Source organism: Ascaphus truei, chromosome 6 (genome assembly GCF_040206685.1).
Source record: "Ascaphus truei isolate aAscTru1 chromosome 6, aAscTru1.hap1, whole genome shotgun sequence".
In the NCBI taxonomy this organism is placed as follows: Eukaryota; Metazoa; Chordata; class Amphibia; order Anura; family Ascaphidae; genus Ascaphus; species Ascaphus truei.
The window spans coordinates 29,905,599-29,913,859 of NC_134488.1; the positions used below are offsets into that span (position 1 = coordinate 29,905,599).

At 54.2% G+C, this 8,261-nt stretch overlaps 2 non-coding genes across 2 annotated transcripts; both read left to right on the forward strand.

The window, feature by feature from the left end:
- Positions 1 to 72, forward strand: TRNAD-GUC (transfer RNA aspartic acid (anticodon GUC)). Its single transcript has one exon. It is a non-coding gene; the product is annotated as a tRNA-Asp (tRNA).
- A 170-nt stretch (positions 73 to 242) lies between these two features.
- On the forward strand, positions 243 to 314 carry TRNAD-GUC (transfer RNA aspartic acid (anticodon GUC)). The gene has a single exon. It is a non-coding gene; the product is annotated as a tRNA-Asp (tRNA).
- The last annotated feature ends 7,947 nt before the right edge of the window (positions 315 to 8,261 follow it).

An 8,261-nucleotide genomic window follows, 5' to 3' on the forward strand; every position in this document is an offset into this window, starting at 1 on the left:
TCCTCGTTAGTATAGTGGTCAGTATCCCCGCCTGTCACGCGGGAGACCGGGGTTCAATTCCCCGACGGGGAGGCTTGATTTTTATTTTTCTAGGTTCGGGCTTTTCGCCCCACCCCTGCTGCTCTCTCATTGGCTATCTGATCCTTATAGGCTCAGCCTTGCCTCAAGCAAATTGGCTGCGCATAAACTTCTGTTTGTCTATCATCTGCTTGCCTCAAGAATCCTGTTGCGCAAACATGCAGTCCTCGTTAGTATAGTGGTCAGTATCCCCGCCTGTCACGCGGGAGACCGGGGTTCAATTCCCCGACGGGGAGGCTTCATTTTTATTTTAAATAAATGTATTGGGACTGAGCATAATTTGCTTTTTTTTACACGTTACGTCTGTATACATTACTTTATTGCTCCTTATAGAGTTTAATTAATCATGTCATTATAATGTATACATCAGACCAACATGATCGGTGTGTATATAGGGCAGGGTCAGAGATACTGGTGCTTGAAAGAAGATACTATTATAGCCATTATACCAGCGGTGAGCAGATTTGTCTGGAGGGGCGCGGGCGGTTGCAGACGTCCCGCGCTCTTCCCCCAGGCATTTAATGCCGGGGGATTGCGTGAGGCCCTGCAACACCAATCTAAGCACTGAGCTGATTCCTGACAAAGCAAGGAGCAAAACAGTCGGAGCAGAAGGGCCGGATAGGAGGGAACAACGTCATTGCGTCACTAGGTCACGAGGGGTGAGGAGAGGCGGAGAGACCCTTTTGCCAAGACTTGCAACAAAAAACAAAGATGGCTGCAAGTCCGCACAGTCGGAAACTGCAATACCATCTCACGATGATCTCACGGCTTTCTATTGGCCGACAGCGTGAGACTGACCCCTGTGTCAAATGTAAATCTCTCAGGGGGAAGGAGGCCCCTGTAACATGGAGAAGAGTGCAGCTCCAGGGATGGACCTCTTCTGTCAAATAAGGTCAAAATAAATATGTTTAAAAAAAGAAGAAGCACAGATTGATGTTTTATTTTGGTACCACATTTGTGTGAGTACATTTCCTAGTATTCTCTACTGAGCTATGAACAGAGAAACAGCTTGTATTTTAGTATAAAGGATTAAGCCTCAGGGTACCGTGTTAGAAATATACATAATGTGGACAATTCCGATCCCTATGTTATATCTTATGATACAGATAAATGTTGCTCTGTCACCTTTGAATGATCATAACTATGCCCAGGAGGAGAGTTTTAAATTGAAAGTGGCCAGAATTAAGTTGATGACGCACGCAGAATTGAAGAAACCCGAGAAAAAAAAAGAGAGGCATTTATACGTAGATGGCTACATTTAAAAATATCCACACTTAATGCACAGTTATCTCTCAGAGGGCAAAACTGAGAGCTAAATTCTTCAGGCCATACAGATATATATATATACATACACACATACACAGGGCCGCCAACAGGGGGCAGCAGCCGCGGGGATCGGGGGCAGGGTGGGAAGCAGGCAGCAGCACCCACCCGGTCAAGGTCACTCACCCACCCACCCAGGCAGTCACTCAAGGCAGTCCCTCACTTACCCACCCAGGCAGTCACCCACCAAGGCAGTCACTCACTCACCCAGGCAGTCACTCACTCACCGACCCACCAAGGCAGTCAACTCACCCACCAAGGCACTCACTCACCCACCCAGGCAGTCACTCAGTATTTGAAATAAATGCATTGGGATTTATGTCTGTATATATTACTTTATTGCTCCTTGTAGGGTTTAATCATATAATGTAGACATCAGACCCACATAATCAGTGTGTATATAGGGCTGGGTCAGAGATACTGGTGCTTGAAAGATTATATTATATCCATTATACGATGATATCAGTAGTAGCAGGATAGGGATCACAGTTGAGCTGGAGAACGATCTCAAGGAGGGAGATTGAGAGGATCCGAGGCAGATAAGGCAGTGCAAATGCAGGGGAGGGTCACAGTGAATGGGGATTCGGAAGAGGATAAAGACCTTACTCGCACTAGCCGGTTTGCGGTCAGTGACTCACTCTCGCACCTCAGGCCAGCATTTCAGCATGAACTGCTCTTTGACATTAAGGTCATGGAGTGTCTTGAAGGTTGTCACCTCACACCCGGCGATCCATGGTTTAAATTGGTGCTCTAGCCGGGACATGAACTCGAGGTGGGGGAGGATATGGGAATTACCACCATCATCCTTTCCTGCAGCCACCCAGTCACGGTCTTCCTCTCAATTCAAGGATCAGCTCCCATTTTCTATCTTCTATCCCCACTGGGCAAGGAACTCATTTTAATCTTCATTACATGTGAGTGTGTGATATATGTTGTGTGTTTTTTTTAATACACTTTTTGCCATCCACGCTGGTGCGCTTTGTATTATATATATATATATATATATATATATATATATATATATATATATATATATATATATATATATATATATATATATATATATATATATATATATATACACACACACACATATACAGTGTTCGACAATGCTATACATTTATACGCCCGGGGCGAGTGAATTTAACCTCCGGGCGAGTAAATATTGGCCCAAGCAGAACACGTGTTTGTTTTTTCAAATTTCCTTGCTCGCGCTGAAATTTTCCCTGCTCGCGCTGAAATTTTCCCTGCTTGCGCTGAAAAAAACCCAAAAAAACTCCCCCTACCTGATAGCTGATTGGCGCACGCTCCCAGGCTTTGTGGGCGCGCGGCCAGGCTCTAAATGAGCCCACCCCCAACGAGCGGCCATTCTTTCTGCATGGAGCTCTGTTGGAGGGTAAGTACTCTCCAATCTCTCCATGCTGCGGCCCCTCTGCTCCTTCCCTGCCTCCTGCAAGACAACCTGCGATCCCCCTGGTCACCACATGGCTCCCTACTCCCCACCGCGGCCCTCTGCTCCTGCCCTCTGCGAATCCGCCTTAGCTCTCCTGTCCCCTTCCCCTCCTCCTGTCCCTCAATCCACCGATCGCTGCCCAGGGCAGGAGGTCCCCACTGCTGCCGCCTTGTTGGCGTACACGGGGGGCTCTCGCCACGTGCCTCCGCCCTGCCCCCCCTCAAAGCTTAAAATATGCCCGCCGGCTCTCTTCATGATGGCACAGCCGCCGCATGAGGTGGGGGGGGGGATGTCGGCCTGCCCCCCCCCCCCCCAAGCTTCATGCCGCCGAAGAAGATGCAGCCTGCAAACTTGCTTGGCCGCGCACTGCGGGACATGCCGGCGAGGGGAGCAGGGCAGTGGCGGCCACGACGGAGCTGACTGTCCCCTGGGGCGGCCGCTGGGGGACACCTCGCCACGTGACTCCCACCCACCCTGACACCTCCCCAAAGCTTCCAATACTCCCGCGTGTGGTATGGGGGGGGAGGGATGTCGGCCTGCCCCTCCCCCCTGATCGGGAGATGGGCGCGGGTGGGTGAGGGAGGAGCGTGGTGGTGGTAATGCTGGTCGCGGCCTTTCCTCCCCCCCCTGTGTGTGTGTGTGCGTGTGTGCGTGTGTGAATGGGTGTGTGTGTGTGTGTGTGTGTGTGTGTGTGTGTGTGTGTGTGTGTGTGTGTGTGTGTGTGTGTGTGTGTATGGGTGTGTGTGTGTATGTGTGTGAGAATGGATGTGTGTGGGAGAATGAGTATGTGTGTGACACCAGAGGTACCCCCCCAATCAGTCACCCCCACCCCCCAATCAGTCACTCCCCCAGTCAGTCACCCCTCACCCTCAGTCACCCCCACCCCCCAATCAGTCACCCCCCAGTCAGTCACCCCTGCCCCAGTCAGTCAGTCAGTAACCCTCTCTGTGTCTCCCCCCCTCTGTGTCTCCCCTCACACTCTCCCCCCCCCTACACTCCCTCTCACTCTCCCCCCCCCCTACACTCCCTCTCACTCTCCCCCCCCCCTACACTCCCTCTCACTCTCCCCCCCCCCTACACTCCCTCTCACTCTCCCCCCCCCCTACACTCCCTCTCACTCTCCCCCCCCCCTACACTCCCTCTCACTCTCCCCCCCCCCTACACTCCCTCTCACTCTCCCCCCCCCCCTACACTCCCTCTCACTCTCCCCCCCCCCCTACACTCCCTCTCACTCTCCCCCCCCCCCCTACACTCCCTCTCACTCTCCCCCCCCCCCCTACACTCCTTCTCACTCTCCCCCCCCCCCCCTACACTCCCTCTCACTCTCCCCCCCCCCCCCTACACTCCCTCTCACTCTCCCCCCCCCCCTACACTCCCTCTCACTCTCCCCCCCCCCCCTACACTCCCTCTCACTCTCCCCCCCCCCCCTACACTCCCTCTCACTCTCCCCCCCCCCCACACACACTCTCCCCCCCCCCACACACACACTCTCCCCCCCCACACACACACTCTCCCCCCCCCACACACACACTCTCCCCCCCCCACACACACACTCTCCCCCCCCCACACACACACTCTCCCCCCCCCACACACACACTCTCCCCCCCCCACACACACACTCTCCCCCCCCCACCACACACTCTCCCCCCCCCACCACACACTCTTCCCCCCCCCACACACACACTCTCCCCCCCCCCACACACACACTCTCCCCCCCCCCACACACACACTCTCCCCCCCCCCCACACACTCTCCCCCCCCCCCACACACACTCTCCCCCCCCCCCCACACACACTCTCCCCCCCCACACACACACTCTCCCCCCCCCACACACACACTCTCCCCCCCCCCCACACACACACTCTCCCCCCCCCCACACACACACTCTCCCCCCCCCCCACACACACACTCTCCCCCCCCCCCACACACACACTCTCCCCCCCCCCACACACACACTCTCCCCCCCCCCACACACACACTCTCCCCCCCCCCACACACACACTCTCCCCCCCCCCACACACACACTCTCCCCCCCCCCACACACACACTCTCCCCCCCCCCACACACACTCTCCCCCCCCCACACACACTCTCCCCCCCCCCACACACACTCTCCCCCCCCCCCCCACACACTCTCCCCCCCCCCCCCACACACTCTCCCCCCCCCCACACACACTCTCCCCCCCCCCACACACACTCTCCCCCCCCCACACACACTCTCCCCCCCCCCCACACACACTCTCCCCCCCCCCCACACACACACTCTCCCCCCCCCACACACACACTCTCCCCCCCCACACACACTCTCTCCCCCCCCACACACACTCTCCCCCCCCCCCCCACACATACTCTCCCCCTCCCACACACACACTCTCCCCCCCCCCACACACACTCTCCCCCTCCCACACACACACTCTCCCCCCCCCCACACACACTCTCCCCCCCCCCACACACACACACTCTCCCCCCCCCCACACACACACACTCTCCCCCCCCCACACACACACACTCCCCCCCCACACACACACACTCCCCCCCACACACACACACTCTCCCCCCCACACACACACACTCTCCCCCCCACACACACACTCTCCCCCCCACACACACACTCTCTCCCCCCCACACTCTCTCCCCCCCCACACTCTCTCCCCCCCCACACTCTCTCCCCCCCACACTCTCTCTCTCTCCTCCCCCAACTCGCTCTCTCACCCCACACTCTCGCTCTCTCACCCCACACTCTCGCTCTCTCACCCCACACTCTCGCTCTCTCTCCCCCACACTTTCTCTCTCTCCCACACTCTCTCGCTCCCCCCCCCCACACTCTCTCGCTCCCCCCCCCACACTCTCTCGCTCCCCCCCCCCACACTCTCTCGCTCCCCCCCCCACACTCTCTCGCTCCCCCCCCCCACACTCTCTCGCTCCCCCCCCCACACTCTCTCGCTCCCCCCCCCACACTCTCTCGCTCCCCCCCCCACACTCTCTCGCTCCCCCCCCCACACTCTCTCGCTCCCCCCCCCCACACTCTCTCGCTCCCCCCCCCACACTCTCTCGCTCCCCCCCCCACACTCTCTCGCTCCCCCCCCCACACTCTCTCGCTCCCCCCCCACACTCTCTCGCTCCCCCCCCCACACTCTCTCGCTCCCCCCCCCCACACTCTCGCTCCCCCCCCCACACTCTCTCGCTCCCCCCCCCACACTCTCTCGCTCCCCCCCCCACACTCTCTCGCTCCCCCCCCCACACTCTCTCGCTCCCCCCCCCACACTCTCTCGCTCCCCCCCCCACACTCTCTCGCTCCCCCCCCCACACTCTCTCGCTTCCCCCCCCACACTCTCTCGCTCCCCCCCCACACTCTCTCGCTCCCCCCCACACTCTCTCTCCCCCCCCACACTCTCTCTCCCCCCCCCACACACTCTCTCCCCCACCACTCTCCCCCACCACACTCTCTCTCTCCCCCACACACTCTCTATCCCCCCCCCACACACTCTCTCTCCCCCACACTCTCTCCCCCACCTCTCTCCCCCACCACACTCTCTCTCTCCCCCACACACTCTCTCTCCCCCACAATTTCTCTCTCTCCCCCACACTCTCTCTCTCCCACACTCTCTCTCTCTCCCCCACACTCTCTCTCTCTCCCCCACACTCTCTCTCTCTCTCTCCCCCACACTCTCTCTCTCTATCTCCCCCACACTCTCTCTCTCCCACACTCTCTCTCTCTCCCCCCCCCCCACACTCGCTCTCTCTCTCCCCCACTGTTAGAACCAGTAGGTCAGGCCAGAATCTACACTTGTGTTAAGCATCCATTTTGTCTGATCATAACTAGTTAAGATTCTGTAGTCAGCCTTTTGCTGAAATATAATTCCTAATGCACTCACTTTCTGCCAAATTACATTTCCTTTCTTCCTGCTTAGGATATTGCTAAGATACTTTTTGTATTGTCAGTCTCCTGCTCTTTTAGTTAGAATATAATAGACTGATTCTCTGAAAGAAGCAAAATAGTATAACTTAGTTGCTAGCAATTCAAGGTCTCTTTTGATAACAGACAATGAATAAGCTATGTATTCAGACATTGCCTGTATTGGGAGAAACACGTCCCAAAATCATGCCACTAATATGTCCTGCCCCTAAATCACGCCTCTAATCAATGCTACGCCCAAGACACGTCTATGTTACGCCTCTAACCAATATCTTCTTTTTCTGGTATAAAAGTCATTACCCTATGAGTAATAAATTGAGACAAAGGATTTGAAACCTGGCTTGCGTTACGTTTCATTTCTTTCGTATTCCCGGGCCTGTAAGTTCAACAAAAATCGGAGATAACAAGTTGCAGGGCGTGAAAGCTTCCTGGGAAGTCTGCTGCAAATGGTGCATATTATGTATCCAGTCACAAGGCCTTCAGCTTTCTTGGCAGAGGAAAGGTTCCTCTCAGTTCTGAAGCCTAGGCGAGGAATAAAGGTTTTCCTTCAGTTTTGGCGTCCAGAAGTGGGGATTCACAGAGGCAGCAAGTGAGTATATGTGATTTTTACATTGTCTCACCCCCACTCTGGGAATTTAAAAGACCTAAATTGTGACTGTGGATTGGGTTAAAAGGCCCTTGACAAAATTTTTGGTTAAGTCCAGTAAATTTTGTGCACGACTGGACTGTTTTCTCTGATCTAGTTGAACGACCATTGTATATTGTGTAAAGTATAAGAATTGTATTATTATTTATCTGCAATTATTTGTCATAATTTAGCTGTTTTTCTTTAAGCTACTAATGGGTGCTTACATGAGTAAGAATGACTCTGGAGGGAAGCCTAGGAATGTACAAGTTTTTAAATGCGAGTGTAAATCTGGTCGGACTCCTGAGGACTTTGTTGCTCAGACAGCTGGTGATTATTATTGTGACCCGTTTGTCGATTATGCAGAAGGTTGTTCTCGGCATGAAAATAAGGCAATATATTTACAAGGCAGAAGGCAGAATAGACGGAGATCTTATGCTGGTCCCAGAAATCAATCAGGAAGAATAGCTCAGAATAATGGTGCCTGTTTTAACTGTGGTAATACTGGTCATTGGCAGAGAGAGTGCCCATATCAGAGTCAGAAGCAGGGAAGTGTTGCTTTGCCCGTGTGGGCTCAGAGTGCAAGTCACTGAGAAAAAAAAAAAACAACACACGCTACCATATGTAAAAGAGTTTGTTTGTAACCCTGATGAATTTTTTCCTGAGTGATTTCTTGTGTGAAAGATACTGTGGGTCATGCTGATTATCATATGTGTATAGGTCGCCATCCATGAATTTGCAGATAATTACAAAAAAAAATATGAATATTAGTTACTCATGATGAAATCTAAATTTTAAAAGGTTTTAAAAGGTGTACACCGAATATAGGAGAGAAATACCTCACAACAAAAAGGGAGTATATTCAGC